An 18,140-nucleotide genomic window follows, 5' to 3' on the forward strand; every position below is an offset into this window, starting at 1 on the left:
ACCTTGTATTCTGAAGGTGCGATGCTGATTTTTCTAGGGGCAAAAGGAGGGCACTTGGAAATAGAAAGAATAGACCCTGTGAAGTATTCCATGTCCAGAAGACACTTTCATTCTTACTGTTCAGATATCTTGTTACCTTGGAAATGGAAGGTATTTCTAATTTACCAGAATTAAATTAAACCAATTTATCTATCAGCCGCTGGAATGCTCACATATTGGCTATATCTAATGCCAGACTGGCAAGTCACTACTAGATGAGTGGACAGGATTTCACTGATATCTAATACTGGAAGTATTTTCCCTGGTTCAATGTACAGATTATGCTTATTTATGTTATGACAGGATAATTTTCTTTGCAGTTGGTGGGTAAGACATTTAGTGAGCAAACTTACAGTGAAGCAGCAGTTAATGGCTGCTACCAAACTTCCTTGTCTTGTTTGACCACACGGTTTTCCTCAACTCAGCTTGCCATCTCCAGGTGCCTATCTCAGCCCAGGGTCTCTAGCAGCCTGAAGGATAATTTGAAGCAGGATCTCATAAAACAAACATAAGCTAGTATCAGAACAAAAAATAGATTTGGAGGCTAAGAACGGTTAATTTCTGTTTTGTTCCGTGCCTCCATTTAATACAAGGAAAGAAGCTGAAAGAATTGAGAGGGAGGGCTTATTCCAAGAAATGTTTCTAGGTTTGTCCCTTGCTCAACATAGACCAGTCACTCGCTACTTGATACGAATTGGAGGTGCTTCATTCTAGCAAAGCGTTAATTATACCCTTGGCTAAGTAAATGTTGAGGCTGAAACACATAATAATGTACGTCACACATTTCCATGACATAATATATACACACAAGATAAACTAGCACCATGTACCAGAAAAGCACATATAAAATACATTTCAAATGATATAATTAAATTTTAAATATTGTTTCTACGATTTCATATTTAAAGTTTAATGTTACAAAAGCTAGCATCCTTTATTACGTATCTCAGAAATGTATTTTATTTTGTTGGTTTGATGAAAAGCAAAAGACGTTTAAGCTAGTGCTAGTATGAAGAGCTGTAATTGTTCTCCTATGCCCTTTCAGCTGTGAAAGGGCAACAAGAGACTCTCCTTCCTCCACTAACTCTGTCAGAATTCACACCGGGCTGCTCACCAGGAGGATGGAGTACAGCTATCTCCAACACTCACTTGGACACTCATGTCAGACAACCAGTACAACCCATGGAAAAATGTAGTTGGCATGTAGCAAAGGGCAACATCTCCAAAACTCTCTGTTGCTCTCAAGGACCCACGCACAGAAAGCTAAATCTTTATTGAAAGGAGTCAAAGAAGATTCTTCTTAATATACGGTGCTGAACCTGTTGTTGTACTTGAAAATCTGGGAACTTACACAGCAGTCCACCTCTTCACAAGTCAGATGTGAGAAGATTGGATGAGGGATGCTTTCCAAACCAAAACTGCTTTTCCGACCCACTTCCAGTTAAAAAAACGGTGACTTCATGGACAAAAATATATATATAACTTGTGGTAGGACTCAAAAGGGATAAACTGAGTCCAGAAAAAAAAAGAGAGAAAAACCTTTTAACTACTGAAATATTGATTAGCAGTGGGAATGGTCAAGTGGTTTTTAGAAAGGGGCTGAATCATGTTTTGGTCACAGAGTATCTCCAGACCCCCCCTAGCTCTAGGAAATGTGCTCATCCTAGACCCGAAGATAGCATCCGTACATACATGTAGCTCCCAGACCTTCACAGTATTTTATTTTTTCACACATCCCCAATGATCAGATTAAGAACAGCAACAGTATCCAGTAAAATAATGTCTTTATTTTCTGTATTTTATCTTCGTAACCACAATTCTGCTTTCCTAAATACTTTTTCAGATGTAATTAAGATATGCTAGCTTAGGTAAGGGCAGCTTTGTCTCATAAAAGCAGTCATGGTAAGGTGACATAAACAAATAAATTAGAATAAAAGGTGTTTGAGATGGTTTTGAATTGCTTTGGGGTTTTTTTCTATATTATTCAGAACACGTGTGTGTGTGTGTGTATCTGCTGGTGTTTAATATCTACAATGAAATTCACCATAATTTGTTTACTTTAATATTCAAATACATATGGTCCCAAGTGAAATTTCAATGGAAGTAGTTATGTTGTATAATAATAAACATGATGTATATGTTTCAAAAAAGATTCCTAACTGTGTCTCAAAAGACTGTGACTTGATAATTCATAACCTCTTGTGTTTTATTCAGGACGAACTTGTGCCACGTACTACCTAAAGCTGCAGCAGACATTGGTTGTGATTCAAGTAATTTGTATTAGTTATACCAAAAGCTTTAATTTTCCCTTCTTCTCTTGGCAGTAACTCTCAACATATCATTTTTCAAACCACAGACCTGAGAAGATTCTTGCTGAATGTTCAGAGGAGAATCTAACAAGTCCCTCAGCAGCATTAGTGAGTCGGTCTAATGCCTCTCTAGGAAATTTTCTCAGGAAATTTAGCAGCAGACAATCTTCTGTGCTGTATAGGTATGCAGGACAGGTACATCAGTTGTAATGTCTGAGCATCTTCCAGGAATACATTAAGTAAAACACTAGCACGTCTTGTATGTGGTTCATGGTGCAGAGAGAAACTGTGCATTAGGGAAGAGTGGAAAATGAAAACAATTGGAAACTTTCTCTGTGTCTTCCAGCAGTGCTACCTGTTGTTCCTCCTCCCGAGACATGATTTCGTTCTTCTGTGGGTTTGTTGAGGTTTTTTTTGCAGGTCTAAGTGCCTGAGACAGTCTCAAACTTCATGAAATCCAGAAGCTAAAATGACGAACATCTTTTTTCTAATGCTTTAAAAGTGAACTGCCGAATTCTTGTAAATGTTGTCTTCCTGGCAGGTTTCCTTGTCCTTGGAAAGCAATAGTGCCCCCGTGGCAGCCAGGACTGCGAAGAACAGAAGGTGGGAAGGTTGATTAGAGGCTGCTCTCAGTATTCTGAAAAATAGTTTGTTTAATGCACACATTTCTCTCCAGAAGAACAAGCTGCCCATCTGCTCTGCATTTTCAGACCGTACGATCACCAGTCTGGGTATGGACTGATTCTTTCTGAGGGGGGGAACAACAACTGAGCTCCTCCTGTGGGACCTGGTGGCTTGACTCCTGAGGTCACTTTTGCTTGCTGACCTCATTGCCATCTTTTACCAAGTCACTTGGAGACAGAGCTGTCACCCTCCTTAAATCATATCATTTGATATTTATTTTTACTGTGTGTTTAGAAATCTGGTGCCATTTACAAATATTCTCTTCCAGATCCAGCAAGGACAGTTGGAGATATTGCTGCCTTCAGCCTGCTATCCCAGTCCTCTTCCAAAGAATACTGACCCTGCAGATCTACGGACAGAGGAACTCACAGTGCACACTCTCTAGTACTCATTAAGAAAAATCATGTGAGTAATGTACATAGATGTGTTCGGTTAATCTGGCTCAGGTGAATGGTGGGGAGATAAAGGGGCTTATTTTAAACTGTTCTGCCAGCACGGACAGTGAGTGTGTCTTGTGGGAGGAGGACACTGGGGAACATCAGCCAGCACATGCACTTGTATCAGTATACTGGATTTATTTTTATTGTAGCGGTTTTCATCTCAAATAGATTCTGGCTGACGCGTTTCCAAAGGAAAGCATTTCTGAGGGAGAAAGATGAATGTCCCAGAAAAACAATACTAAAATGTCTCTCTCTTTCTCCCATCATGGTTGTTAGAGCTTGAAAACAGGGTTACCACTTATGAAAATAGATGACTGAACACAACGTAATAAGATGTTAAAATTAATAGTTTGCCTCCAAGTTCTGTCTGTGGTTTGATTGCTTCTTCTAAATATCTGTGCTCCTCTTTGCACAAAGTTTTACTCAGTTCTGTGCTGTCAAAGTGGAGTGACAACAGCAACATTCCCTTGCACTCGCTGTAGCTAACACAGATTCAGCAGAAGCATTTTTGCTGTTACGCAGGTCAGCATTCGGTCCTCCTGGCGAGCTGGGACACAGCTGTCACTGCCCACCCAGGACATCCTTCTGCAAACAGCTTCTTTCTGCAAAGAGCTCCTGCAGCAGTTGTGTGCTGGGCTGCTCCTCACCTGATCATTGCGAACTGTGGCCTCATTTCAATTACATGAGTGTTAACTTCAAATTATCAGTTACTAGTCTGTCACTGGAATTTTGTATTGTTGGAGTTTTGGTTCTGTTGCTAGAAAAGCGGTCTAACCCAAGAATGCATAAATTTGGAATGATCTTATGTTGCTTGAAGCATTTTTTCTTTTCTGCCAGTGCATGCTCCTAAAATATAACAGTCACATCAAAAAGCAATCTTTTTTTTCCATGCCTGGAGATACTGACAAGCACTTTTAGGAAAGGAGGAAATACAGAGGGGAAAGCACTGAGATGGAGAAAGTAAGGGTTGGGCAGGATGAAGAAATGAAAATTAAGAAAAAAGACAAATAAACCCACCTGAGTGCTTCTCTCATCTTTCATTATGTTCTTTCTTAGAGGGTGTTTAGGGCAAATTTACCTAGATCACAAAGAGTTACTGGTTGTCGGAGAGGTCTGGACCCTCTCCATTCCCCTCTGCAATATGTTTGTCATTGGACTGGAATAGGGGACACCACAAATACAGGGCTTGACTGGATGCACCACATTCTCGTAAGGCGGTGATGGGATTGCCCACCCTGATAGCATACATGTGAGCACCACTGTGTAGTAGCGGCAGATCTGACGGCTTCTGATTTTTTTGGCAGGACTGGTGGTGTCCTTTCCAGCCTTGTTTGGCACTGCTCTTTGCTCGCTCCTACCCAGCTTTGGACTTCTCTAAGCAGATCTTTCTTGAAGCAGATTTCCAGCTGGCTTGTAGGGCTCCCCTACCCAAGCTGCAGGAAGCGACAACTTCCTCTGCGATCAGGCTGCAGCAGGAAACTTCAGTTTCTCCTCCCTGCTCTCCTGTGCCCCTTAGCTGCCAGTTTGGCTCAGAGGTATAACACATACCATGTAAGAAGCCCCATTTTTAGGGCAAGCCCAAGAGGACAGGCTGCCAGTCCCAGAGACCGAGATTGTGACCAAAACTGTTGCATTACAGCATTAGGGGCATCACCATGCTGCTGGAGAATGGCTGCTTTTGAGTGTGGGCGGTTCCAAAGGCAGTTATAGCTCATGTCAGTTGCTTTTAACTTGCATAATTTACCTCTGTAATAGAAGAGGACTAAGCCACACAGAGTACCTGTACACTTCTAGGAACAGTGTTTCAATAACTCTTTCTGATACTATTTGATTTTTTATCAGGCAATTTGTATTGGCACAGAACATTTTTGTAGATCACGCTGTACACTGCCTAATATACATGTACAAGAGTGATTTAGGCGACAAGTATCCACAGTTTTGAGATCCACAGTTACTGTCCTGTCGAGGTCTCTGTGGCATGCCAGCTTGGCAGAGGTGGGTGGGTGCTTAGGGCAGCTCCCAGTACACCCAGGTCAGTGTTAAAGTAGGACAGCAGCGCAAGGGGTGCTCTGCTTCAATCTCTTGCAGCTGCTTATTCCTGCCCCTAGTGCGCATACATGTACGGGTACAAGAGGAGTTGGTTCATCATGCTGATCTGTTGAAAAACAACACACCTCCAAAATGCAAGTTTTCAGTGGTTCAGTGAGCTGAACTGGCTGACTTTAGCATAAAGCAATGCCTGGAGTTTGAACAAGAGAGGGTGCAGAAAAGTTCAGCTGAGGATGGCGGGAAGAAATCAGAAGTGCTCCTCTTGCTTACACTGCACCCTCAGCTCATTTGAAAATTCAACCTTTCGATGTTTAACTAAATGCAGATTTGTCATTAGGTTTTAGTTCGTTTATTTGCTGCGTTGGAATTCAGCATACTTTTTTATTATGAAACAAATGTGTCATGGCTAATTGTATTCATTGGTAATGTCGTCAGAAATCCTGTTTCCAAAGTTTGGAGTTGAGTTTTGGAATACGTAGTTGGAATGATTCAAAGCTTAGCAATGTAATAGATAAATAATAGTATTTACATTTCCTTTCCATCCTTCCTTGCTTCCTTCCTTCCTTCCTCTTCCAATCTTTTTCTCCCTCTCTCATCCTGTCTTGCTTTTCTTCCTTTTCCCTTTTTTCTTCATGCAACTGCATTTTTGTTTCTAACCTGTTGCACAAATGTACCACTCTTGCAAATTGCCCTGTAACAGCCCTGAATGGCTTCTCACTACAGAGTAGGCTGCAAATTTCTGTTACGTGCACTCTTGCGCATCAGTCTTGTTCTAGAACAACTTTAGGTGAAGTTGCCATTCTCTTATAAGATCCTTGCCTGTATGACTTCAGACTCCTTTCCAGATTAACTTAGACACTGACCCCAGCATAGTGCTGACCTCTAAGATGGAGGTACCTGCCTGTTAGAATCTGATCTGAAACAACTGCACTACTGTCTAATAACTGCTAGATCAGGAAGATCAAAATCCCACAGAGGAGGAATACAGATCCCATCATTATTAATCCTCAGTCAACCGAGACAGAAATTCAAACTGCCTTCAGTTTACACTGATTCTCCTCTAACATCAGGGAGGAGTTTATATGGAAATCAAAGTAGAAGACATCCTTTCTGCAGCATTTGTATTTCAGTTTATGCATACTCATACCATATAGAAGTGCCTCGACACATAATAAAGCATCTCTGAACTCATCACTGTCCAATTGTTTCATTTTGGTTAACTGAAATATTACTGCTGTTATTTAGTTATTGCCCTTCCTCATCCACAAACATAAAGCCCATGTCAAAAATCTTATTCACAACTAGTTTATACCACTTATAATACTAACAAAATTTTAAATTATACTTAGATTATCCAGTCCCTAGAACAGACAAACATTTACCATAATCCTTTGTCAATACATTTCACCTCAGGCAGTTGTTCTTATGGGATTTTAATGTAAATGCAGATAAAATTTGTTACTTTTCAACTTTTAACAGCAAGTAAACTGGGTTTCATCTCCTCAGTTCAGCAATTACAGTGCAATGGAACATACCTGAACAAATAACTCTGAGTAAATACGATAATAATACATTCCACATTTTTCACTTCTAGAGGTTTTGATTCATGGCATGATTTAGTTTTAAGTGATAGGGATTTGGAGTTAGCCTTTAAGTTCCTACAGAAGTTTATTTTCCCACAAGAACTTACATGAGCCTGTATAACTGTATCTCTGCTCAGTTTGTATGCAAAGAATGGACTATGACTGGAATATCAGGAATCTTGTAGGTCAGGATTAAAGGGCAATCGTCAGGGTTACCAGAGGCAGCATATACTGCCTGTCTATGCTATGTATAGCTTTCTAGTCATTCAGCATAATAAGGTCTGACACCTCCACAGTTCTTAAGTAACACTTAGCACCCAAGTCGCAGCAGCATTTCATATGTTCAGATCCCAATGCAAATGTTAAAACCAAGTAACTACCTTTGAAGAATTTGAGTGGTGATGAGAATAGATCAAGAAGCGAATTTACAACACAGTTTGTAATCCTTGGTCCGGAACTGTAAACATTTCAAACATAGGTCCTATAAAGCCTGCTTTATTTAAAAAAACAAGTTTTGCTTAATGCACGAACTATTCACATTTATCTGGTTTTTAAAAGTATAGTTCTAAAATGTTTCCTCTAACGAACTAACATCATACCAACAGCTTCAATATCACAGCAACAGCTAAAATGCAGCTGAGCTCCTGTATAATTTAGTTAGTGTGTTGTAACATTGCCAGCTAAGACCTTTACACTGAACAAACCACCTTGGTATATGTTTCCCACCACAGCCTTACATGAGAGCTGCTAAAGAAAAGTATTCAAAGATTTAAGCTTCTCTACAATAAAAACAATCAGCATTCACAGCGAAGTGAAATTATATTGTTGGTTTGTGAGTTTTTTTCCCATGTGATAGGAAACAAATCTTAGGAATGGAGAGAAAGCACAGGGAGGAGTTATTTGCAACTAATTTCAGTGCACAGGACTTTTTTAGTCAAGCCAATCAATCTGAATCACTGATGTTTGAAAAATCGGCTTTAGAGAGAGCAAAAAGAGTGAAACAACCCTCTACAATATGGCAATTACAAAATTTCTAGAGGAAAGAGGGTTCAAAAGGAAAAGAATGGGTTCCCAAACCCGTTGTCCAAGCCTACGAACGTAAGTTAGTAGGTGCAAAGATAAACGTTTCAAAGGAGGAAACGGAAGGGGATTCTGCCTGCTGGGACTGGTGATTTAGATGTTGGAGCTGAAGAAAGCTTACAGGGAACAGAGGGTCATTGTGCCTGGAATGCAAAGGCATTTGGGAGCGCAAAGCCACGCGTGGAAGCGCAGCTAGGGCAGGAGCAGCAGGGGGTGGCAGCATGCTGCCTACAGCCCCTGCTCCCGGCAGGCAGCGGGGCAAGGTGTGGGAAAGATCTAGAACTGATGGTTTAAAACAAGGCTTAGGTGCAAAACTTGGGATTAAATGAAGAGTTTACAATGAGTCAAGTTAAAACCTGGGCTCAGGGAGCGGGTTTGCACAGAGCAGGTGGAAATGCCGCAGTGCCCAGGAAATCCGGAGCAAGCTGGGGGCTGGGAACCGGGCACTGGGAAGGCCTGCGTGTGTGCACCAGTGCAGCTTTAGCAACACTGAAAACTGCCTTTTGGCCCAAGCACCAAGTGATGCGCTTGATGACTTCAGGGTACATATTTTCTAAAACACACGAGTGGAATCCCTGTTAGCTGCGGGGGGGGGGGAAAGGGGGGAAAGGGAGAGGAACCGCAACCATGCCCACTGCGTGACTCCATTCTGCATGCCCAGAACGCCGGGTCTAAGGCAGTTGCACCGGGCCGGCATGCCTCCGCCGTGCCCGGGTGTGTGTGTTGGAGGAGGGGGAAATTCCCCATCCCTGGCTGCCAGACCCGGCTGTACCGCGGCGGTGCCTGGCGAACCGGCAGCCCGTACCGGAGGGCAGCACCGCGGCCGGCCGGCAGGGGGTGCTGTGCGGCGGGGGCGCCGCCGGAGCACCGGCACGGGGGCCGGGGAAAGGGCCCGTCCCGTGCCCGCTGGTGTCCCCAACGGGAGGGCCGGGTGGCACCGGGCTCCCGCCGCAGCCACTAGCCGCGAAGCCCCCCGGGCTGCCCTGCCCGGCGCCCCCCCGCTGGGGCAGCGTCCACCTGCCGGCTGCAAACACCCAGGACACGACGCGCCGCACGGCCGGCGGATGGCAGGTCTCCCCGCTGTCCCGGGGACCCCCCGACCGGGGCAGGGGCTTCCCCCAGGTGCCTGCGAACCGCCTTGGGGCTAATTCACACCCCACCCCCCCCAGTTTAGCCATCAAGGAGTCATGTGCTTGACTTCGCCCCCCCTCCCCGGGCACCCTGTGAAGATAGATGAGCGGCCGAAAGTCTACCGGGGCGCTCTGAGCCTCAGCAATTCATATTTACATGGGGGGCAGAGAGTGGTGGGATGCCTTTAAAAATGACTCAGTTCAAAGGTAGTGGCTGGTCTTTGCCTGTCTGTCAGATCTGAGAGGAGTGAGTGGATTTTCATGGAGGAATTTCATGGAAATTAAATCTCTACTGGAGCGATCCATTCAACTCCTAAAGCTTCAGCCCAGTTTTGTATCCTGGATGAATGCCCTGCTGAATAGCTTGGTGGGGATGCAAAAAGCCACCTTAAACTAGGGATTTTTTTTCTGCTAAATTGACTTCAAAGTAGTAATTAAACAATAGCTAGCTTTAAAAAAAAACACAAACCACCAAGTTATAAGAGGCTGTAGGACCAAACTACCCTATAAGTCGGGGTTGTATTTTAGGGGAGGGGGACAGGGGGATGGGGTGTTCAAACTGGCAAAGCAACTGGGAAGAGGCAAATTGAGAGAACCAAAAACGGCTGCAAGAAAGTAAAATAAATTGCACAGATTTAAAAACAAACAAACAAACAAACAAAAAATCCCAGCTGTACTACAGTCGAGCCCGGAGCTGGCTAAATGCAGGCAGGAGGAGAGACTGCTGAATTGTTGGGATATTTAAAGCAGCAGCATCCAGTTCAGAGGCTGAAGCAGCTTTCTTTGGCCTTTGTCCTGTCCTGTGTTTGAGGCTTGTCTTCTCCGGGCTGCTCTGCATAGAGCTGAGCTCTGCACAGCTCAGTATTCATCTCTCCCTTTGTAAAGCAAAATCTCGTTTGTGGCCAAGGGCATCCTTGCTGCCAATCTTCTCCCTCTTCCTCTGCCTCCGGCACCCGCAGCCACAACCACATTGTGTCTCTCTGTTGATGATTTAGAAGCACGTTTGACGTGAAGCTAAAACAAATGAAAACTAATCTCCTGCCTGCCTTGTGTGGTGAACACAACCTAACTCTCCCCTCCACTGCAGTAAAACTATCACACGCCTTTTTTCTCATTTCAGCCCTTTGGGGTCCTTGCTATCACATGCAGAATGTTTCCCAGTGTTAAACCTCCCTCCGTCATGCCTGTTCTGGAAGGAGAAACCTGGAAGTTTATAACTTAATTTCATTTACAACCTCTTTGGAGTGATGTGATGGGTTTGGGAGCTTTCCCGGGTCGTTTAAATGCTTTTGGGGCTTTATTCCCCATCTATTTTGTTGTGTAGAGGATGTCACCAAAGTAGCTTACAGAAAGGCCAGAAAAATACAAACCTGGCACTACCACAGTTGCTAGATTTTTACAGTGTTTAAGGTAAGGCTTACTACTTTAAAGTGAAATCTCCAGCACTGCACTTAATGTGATTAACACATTTTTTTCCATACTCCCAGCATATGTATGAGAATACGTGCTCAGATTCAGTCCATGGAAGCATGGCAGTGTACACTAGCAGAGAATCTGATCCACGGGTCTTTAAAACGCTGTCCATCTCTGACTTGTGCCAAATGAAACCATGTTAAATGGTACTCAAGATAATGACTATAGTCTTATTAAAGCTTACTGCAGTCCTCAGGCTAGACTATCAAGCTTAAATATTCCCAGTGTCCCAAATGTCGTATTGTTCATGTGATAGTTACTGCTAGAAGAAAGCTCATAAAACATAATTTGCAATTGTTACATTGCTTTTCAAACGTACTTCACGGTTTATTTGCACTGGGAATTGCTTTTCATTTTTTTAAACTTGAATTTAATAGGTTGTTGATAACTACAGTGTAGAGCTCCTATGACGTGATGAGCTAAAAACTGGCAAGAACTGATTAATGCTAACTGGTAAAATCCTGGTGAGTATTAGCCCACACAGAGATACTCTCATTGTTATAAGCCTTTGCTACACCTCTGTCAGAGGGCTGGTTTCCTGCCAGGCAGTAGTTCATGTGATAACTGAATTTTATCCTCTCCAAGATGACACAAGAGTATGAAGGCAACACACGCTCTTGTTTGACAACTCTTCGTAAGTACTGAAAATGGAAAAACGCTCTGGACAACACTCAAGATGCTTCCGTGCTGTTGGCCAGGTATTTAATGGCAATCCACAAAGACTAGGCAGCAGTGCTAACGTAATTTGCTGGAAAGTCCACCACTTCTGTTCGGAAAACCATGTAAGTTGCAATAAAACACAACGGCAGAGCATGTGTTTTGTTTACAGCTTTTCTGCCTAGCTGTTATGCACCATTCAGACAATGTTGCTGGAACGCAAAGTAATTGAGAGCTATGTCGGGTGATTTATATCAGGTAAGCTTGAAGGCAGCAGCCTCTGGGACAAGATCTGGCAACAAGTCAGTCATGTCCAGTTGTTGTGTGAGACAGAGAGAGGCGTGTTGATCACTGATATTTTCTGAATATCATCTCACCTTTCTCACAGGGAGAGCCTGGGGCTCTCAGAAAGCTACGTTGTGTGGCCAGGTGGGTTTCCAAGCAATAGACTGTCCTGGGTCATAAACCAGAATTGTCCTATACTTTAAAAAATAGCCTGAAAGAATGCTTTCCCACAGCTGTGTCAATCCCAGCTAGGACTGTGTTGCCAGTGAAAGAGTTCGCTCCCTGACCACAGGTTTGTCATTCCCTGGCTCAGGCAGTAATGCTGGCCTGAGATCAGTCAGATCAGGTTGCTGATCTGGTTGAAAACTAGAAACTCCCCCCCTCCCAGTTAATAAAGACACAGCTCATCACACAACTGCACCTCCTCTGGGAGTCAGAAACACCTACATCCTTTGTGGTAAAGGACATAAAACTACATATAGGCAAGACTCAAGTCCCAAATGATGTAGCCTGACCAAAACTGTGAACTGTTCTCTGAATGTCTCAACTCGGAATGTCATTCTAATGCCCATGCTTTACATAAATTTTGCAGATTTACTTGCCTAGTGCAAGTATTCCCAGAAGACAGTCTTCAAAGCCATTGACAGTACTCACAAGCCAGTGTTTTCAGTTACCTTTGACAGTGATTCCTAACCTAGTAAGAGGGGAACAGCGTTTGTTCATCCAGAAAGTTTAGGAACTGCGGGTCTAAGATCTCTTAATTGTCTGACCATAAAGAACATATTCTGGGTAGCTCTAGCACTTAAAAAACACAAGGATGCACTAAATCATAGCTGTGAAGTCCTTTTCTAGATGGAAAACTGAGGTCTGCAGTCGGAGACTTGTTTATTTATTTTTAAGGAAGTGCTGATGGTTTTAACAATATATTGAATACAAATGAGGAGAAGATGTTTTCTGTAAGCCACAGATGGCTTGAAACAATAGCTCTGACAATAGCTCCAAGAACCATCCAGTGCTTTTGACTATTTAATTCAGAAACTTAAAAGATTGTTATTTAAATGACAGCAGCATTAGTTATTTCTGTTTGCATGGTTTTAGCAGAAAAAAATCTGGTTAAAATACTGGAACACAAATGGTTCTAATGTCCTCCACTGATCTTTACATTTATCTTACCTCTAGCCTCAACGGCTTGCATGTTCCAGTTACTGACTGTAACCACAAACATCTGTTGTGTAGTTAAAACAAGAGTGCAGCCTGAATTAACTACATCATAAATTAAAACAAGTATGATTTGTATCATCTTCTGATTTGCTTGAAACTGTTCTATTACTTTTGGAAATAAAATCATACAAAATCCAATGTTCTTGATAATCGCAGTGAAGTCCACCTGGTTAAGCCATATGTAGAACATTCATGTTTAATGCAGTTCTTTCCAAAAAGAATCATCTGAACAATAAACAATTGTTTCATACCTCATAAATGGTGTAAAACTCTTGCTTCCTGTCAGCATTTTGCCTTTGTAATTGTAACTTAACTGATTTGTAATGTTCATCTCCTTTTAAGAATGGGTTTGTGAATCCCAGGGGAGCAGGACCAACTTAGCTGTCTGTATAACCTTCACAAGACACTGTAATACAGGTAAGAAAACTAGTAATTGAGACGTAGATCTCTGTCCACACATCTGAAAACGTTGTATCTTAAATACTCGTGTAACACAGCAGCTAGAGACCCTAGAAAATGCTAGCTGCCGTATAAGCCCATAGAAAGGAACAGCTCCTGCACGTAAGCCTTTGCCATCTATATGGACAAGACAGAGGAAATAAAAGCAGGGAGATGAAGTGACATTCTTCTTGAAGTGACTTGTAGCATGAGATCCTAATTATGGATTACATATCACGCGAAACCTCAAGATATATAATCTTTTTTTAGTCGCCACAGAAAGACAATCCTGGACTTAGGTCTGGGCAAAGCACGTGTTTATGTACTAACAGAGCATTTATCATTGTTTTGTCCCAGAATAACAGGAGAGCGGTATAAATGTGGCACATAGAAAATACATATATTGAGGTGACTGAACACTAAAATAGTGCCCTTATGGATATATACTGGTAGCGCACATGGTAACATCACAAAGCTAACATGCTGCTGTACTGGAGCGCTGTCTAAAGCAGTGTGCTTTTAACTTAATTGATACGAATATAGTAAGGAACCTCTGTATTTTGTAATTCTGGAAGATGAAAGAGCTAGGGCAGGATTGTGAATGCTGTACCTTATACATAACTTTATGCTAAAATAATCAGTGGTAAAATAATTAAGCTTTCAGTCACCATTGGCAACATTTGTTCTTTTGAAGGGGATTTATGGGGGTTTGTTTTGTTTCACTTTAGGTTTAAAGCCTGGACCTTTTGTAGCTGCTTTGAGAATGAAAGAATCTAAGATTAACAGTCTTGTACAAAACCAAACACATGCAATTAAGTATCTAATACGCATTGGCTGAGAATTATTCTAGAGCTTAAAACTGAGCTGCTGTTGTACAGTGAAAGCAGAGGAGAGTCTTGTTTGCCTGTGGTGTTTTGCAGTAGAGCTTGTTGGACACAAGTTGCCTTTGATGTCCGTATTTGACTACTAGGACACACGGTCAACATTACTCATTATAATTTTTAAATTACATTTGAATGGCCATTAATGAAATTATGAGAACTTTTTCTTCCTTTTTTTTCCTTCTCCTGATAAGTTAAAAATGGGGGTACCTGCAAGATGGCTAAGTGATTCAGTATTCTCTTTTCCCAGGACACTTTCCATTCATTATCAGTTTTCTTGTTTGATTTTGATTTCTCTCCTGAACCCTTGCAATCCATTTTTTGTGGATCTCCTTATAGCAAAGCTGGCAGTGCTTGTCTTGAAATCTTACCCTGTAAACACATTGCCTTTTTTCATAAGGTTTATAGCACTGTATAAACAGAAAATATGAGGGTGGTTTGAGCAAGTAGCTGGGCTTGGTCGAGCTGTTTGGCTGTGCTCTTGGAAGCTGCCAGCACTGAAGAGATGGTATGGGTCTCACCTTCGTTTCATTTCATTTACATCTTGTACCTAAAACCAGACTACACAAACAGTAAGATTTGATTGACTGCACTTGTTTGGATTGTGCTTAAATTACTTAGCAGAAATACAGCAGCTAAAGAGATTTTTTTTTCAGAGGATTCAACCTGTTTCTAAAAGGACTTTTCTTAAATAGCTCCCCCCTGCTTATTCCTACAGACCTTATATAATGTTTGGGTTTTGTTCTAATCAGGCACTGCTTCGTGGGAAATAAATGAGGTTTTATTTCCCATCATTTTAACTAAAAAAATTAGCTGCGCACAGTGAAGTCACTGTAAAATATACTCCACTACAGCTGGGCTATAGAAAATCGAAAAAACTGATCATGTCTTTGATGAAAGATGAATGGTTTCTATATAAGTCTGAGGTCTATAAAGTAACTGGATTAATGCTGTATCTGTGAACAAATGACAAGCTCTATTTTGCAATTTCAGTCTTTCTGGATTCTTGATTATGACATTTCTTGTTCTCTTGAAATGAAAGAAAGTAAATAATTGAGTCTGTGGGTGATGAGCTTGCAAAACACAAGGCACTGAGAAGTTCTGTAAGCTCCTGTAGTTGTTAATGCCTGCTGGGCTCCTTGCCAACATGGTCAAAATATTTTAGCATAAAGTTAGAATCTCCTTGTGTTGTCATTTGCCCACTGCAATCAACTGGCTAGCCATAACCTGGCATTAGGAATTAAAAACAAATCTGCAATACTGCTGCATGTGACCATTATTCATGGAATCTCTGGCTGTAAAACATCAGGATGATAAAACATGAAGTCAGCTGGATTGCTGTTCCTAAAACTCATTAATTCTTTTGCCTTGCTGAGCCTCTCAGTGAAACTATGTACGTAAGAATTCCGTATTCATGTGAGGTACAGCATCCCTAGAGTGCTCTTAAATACTGTGCTACAAAAGAATAAAGCAACTGGCTGTTAATTTTAAGTTCCTATAGAAAGAAAGGAAAATACACTCCTGCTTGGAAAATCAGAACTAACATAGGACTAAACATCACTAGCTGATAATGCATACAAAGTGTCGCCTCCGTCTCCACCACGCACTCCACACCTTTGGTTCTCAGCCTTTTACTAGAGCATGAAATCAGTAGGGTCCCCCACGAAAGCTTTTTCTGCCTAGCTCTGCAGGTGCTGGGGCTATACAGCGATGTGCTGGATAGCGTATATTTTAACAGGAGCCAAATCAAACAATGATCACAAATATCTTTACTGTTGTGTATATTTTCAAATGTTACCCTCTGAAGCTCCTTGTGCCAAAGAAGGACAAAATATTGCCAGAGGGTAACAAAAATAATTGTCTTGGAAAGGAAGCACAATCACTGGAAAAGTTTTTTCAGGCAAAAACCAAAGAAACTGTCTTTGCAGCTTTTTTTTCTTTTCCCAATAGCTGATATTCAAAAAACATTCACTTAAAAGCAAAAATCAAAGAACACCAAAGAGAAAGGAGACATTTTCCCTGAAGACACACAAAATGTTTTCTGGAACTAAATGAAGATAAAACTTCTTATTAATAATGAGAAAAATCAAAAAGAACAAATAACAAGATGGCAGAATAATTTCTGTAGGGATACCAGTGTAAATCATCTATGTATTATGATGTAAAATGGCAGCATCTTGAGTATTTAATTGTGTATCAGCATTCGAGCTTCTCACTATAGTGTAATACAGATTCGGTCAACACATTCAGGATGATGTCAACTTTGTGGAAAGTGTAACTTTTGTTATTTACTATGTTTCAGAAAAATAGGCAATCTCCTGGAATTGGATTCTTGCCTTACATTTTTCTATTTAGTTATTCTGGCAATAATAGCTAATAGCTTTTTTCAAACCACAACTAAATGTTTTAAAATGTTTCACCCGCAGGAAAAGTGCTTTATCAGTTTGATTTATTCTTACACCAGTAGGATACTCAGCTGCAACTTTTCTCCTAACATTGAGCACAGTATCAGTGTTTTAAAATCATCACTACTCTGCAAATACAACAAATCGTATCAGAGAAAGCAGTTTTGCTGATACAACCATCTACAACAGTTTTTTCTTGACACAGAACCATTACTCCTGCCATGAATCGTACTCCTCTGTGAAGCACATTGTGTGTTTGCGTACATGTATACTCAGTGTATCTGTTAAGCTGTAGTACACACTTACAGCTCAGATCTCTTAATTACTGTTGACATTTTTTTCACCTTGTATCAGTTCAAAGTGACAACCCACTTTCTGTAAGGACTTTGAATTATTTTGCTACAGTAGCTACCAAAAAAAATTATTCCTCTTGGCTGTGAATGGATACATGTACCCACAAAACTCTTTCAATCCATCCTTCTCAAGGATCCTCTGGGAGTAATATCTTTGTAGGCATGAACCCAACTGGAGAAGCTAGTATCAAATGATACCTCTTTGTCTCTCTGCCATATGGTATTAGTAAAAGGTAGGAAGAAAGTGTATGATTAGAGCCACTGTGGAAACAACCAGTGCAGTGACAATTTGCTGTGCAGTGACAACTGTGCCTTTCAGCTGAGGCTGTGTTTTCAGCATATGGTATCCAGCAGGGATTTGTACTGATTGCTACCGGCTCTAGCAGTTTCTTGCCTCTACTGCTTCTTTACCTTAGCTTCTTTCCACACTTGCCTCTCTTAGCACCTGTTGTCTTGCTCAGTTCATGTCTCTTCAATTCAGCCCTACCTCTAACTTAGCCACCACTCACCCACCCATTCTCAAACAAAAATACCTGGGAAGACTGCTTGGCTGTGGCTGTCTTCTGTGGCTTTTCCATCCTCGCCGATCTGTAATCCCTCTGCCTGAGGCCTTGCTCTGCTGCCTCTCTGCAACATTGAGGCCAACTAGGCTGTATTTTGGCGGTGCAAAGTCCTGCTCTCACAGCTGTGACCAAGGAGCTGTGGCGGGGGCCCTGGCTTCTCTCCCCCTCAGTGTAAGCCTGAGGAGAGTGTGAGCTCCCAGCTGGGCAGCAGAGGGAACCTCTGGCTTCCTCCCAGACTGCCTGACCCACAGCCACAAGCCACTCCCAGGCACCACGGTGCTCCCTGGCTCCCTTCGCACTGCTCCACAAGCGAGCTATACCTTGACCTATACCACGATGTTGGGGCCCGGGCAAGGTAACCAACCTCCCGCCACATTGTTCCTCACTACCAACGGCCGCTGCACTAACACCAACCCCGTGTGCGCTCGCTTGGCCAGCAGAGGAGGGCAGGGGCTCCCCGCCAGCGTCACACCTCGAGCCGGGAAACGGCTTCGGAGCGCCAGGCCCTGCCGGAGCCGAGGCGCGGCTGCGCCATGAGGCAGCGCCGTCA

The 18,140-nt window shown here is 42.2% G+C and overlaps 1 protein-coding gene across 1 annotated transcript in view; it reads left to right on the forward strand.

Moving 5' to 3' along the window:
* The window catches only part of LOC102046419 (P2R1A-PPP2R2A-interacting phosphatase regulator 1), a 180,665-nt gene that overhangs the window by 12,727 nt on the left and 149,798 nt on the right, over positions 1–18,140 (forward strand). The gene's annotated exons all lie outside the window — the stretch shown is intronic.

The sequence above is a fragment of the Falco cherrug genome, chromosome 15 (genome assembly GCF_023634085.1).
Source record: "Falco cherrug isolate bFalChe1 chromosome 15, bFalChe1.pri, whole genome shotgun sequence".
NCBI lineage: Eukaryota > Metazoa > Chordata > Aves > Falconiformes > Falconidae > Falco > Falco cherrug.